A 1,163-nucleotide genomic window follows, 5' to 3' on the forward strand; every position below is an offset into this window, starting at 1 on the left:
TTCAAAACACCCACGTCACGTGACTAAGGTAATTCGAAACGCCAGGTCTTGTAACTAAAGTGTTTCGAAACACCCAGGTCATGTGACTAAGGTAATTCAAAACACCCAGGTCACATGATTAAGGTAATTCGAAACGCCAGATCATGTGACTAAGGTAATTGAAAGCACCCAGGTCACAATATTAAGGTAATTCGAAGTGCCTGGTCATGTGACTAAAGCGATTCAAAGCATTGATAATTTCAAAAGCGTTTCGAGACCTGGCAAATCTGCGATTGACCGGGTCAGTAAAAAAAAAAAAATTTCCATCTCATGTAGCCTAGTGGACCGTGCATTTGCACAGACTATTTCATTCGAATGTCAGACCAATGTTAAATTAAAACATTACAAGAGTAATTAAAAATTAACATCTATAGCTGTATCACTCTTGATTCTAACCCATTTTCTCGTCATGTTAATCTGAAACTCTCACCGCTTCACTAAATCACTTCATATCAACTCTACAACGTTGGGTTTATTACCTCAATTTGCTGAAGTGTTTTTTTGCTGAAGCTGTTCCAGAGCAATACATAAAGAACCAGTAGGTGTCACTGTACAGACTAGTTTCATTAAGCCTTGCTTTGCCCACCACTAGTTTGTGCAGCATTTTTCTCGTTTCACTAGAACAGTTTTCAAAATGCGCCTGTAGTGAACAAACACCTTCTAGTGGCATAAATTACACACTGTACCTTTAAAAAGGATCTTTCACCCAAAAATACAGATAAGATGTACCATTTACTCTCCATTATGTGGTTTAAACCTTTATTTAAAGCAAACCTGTAACTTGGAACTACTAAGTTGACAATTACTTTATAATTATATACAGTTCATTTACTCACTCAAGTTTACTATTTTTTTTTAAGGCAGCTAAACAGCTTCGTCCAGTGTATATAAAAAGAAATCCAAGCCTAAATTTCACAATGCACTGATAAAAAGGAAAGGGGAAACTAATGAACTCATTTTCATCCGCAAGCACAGCACACATTAGACTGGAAATAAACCAAGTATCACATGACGGCGGCATTATTAACACCAGGAAGTCTGAAGAATGAGGAACTTCCGTGGATCTTTATTACGCTTAACTTTCTGCCGTCTCGAACTCTCTAGCAAATCATCAGCACATCAGA

Source organism: Danio rerio, chromosome 6 (assembly GCF_052040795.2).
Source record: "Danio rerio strain M-AB ecotype USA chromosome 6, GRCz13ab, whole genome shotgun sequence".
Lineage (NCBI taxonomy): Eukaryota > Metazoa > Chordata > Actinopteri > Cypriniformes > Danionidae > Danio > Danio rerio.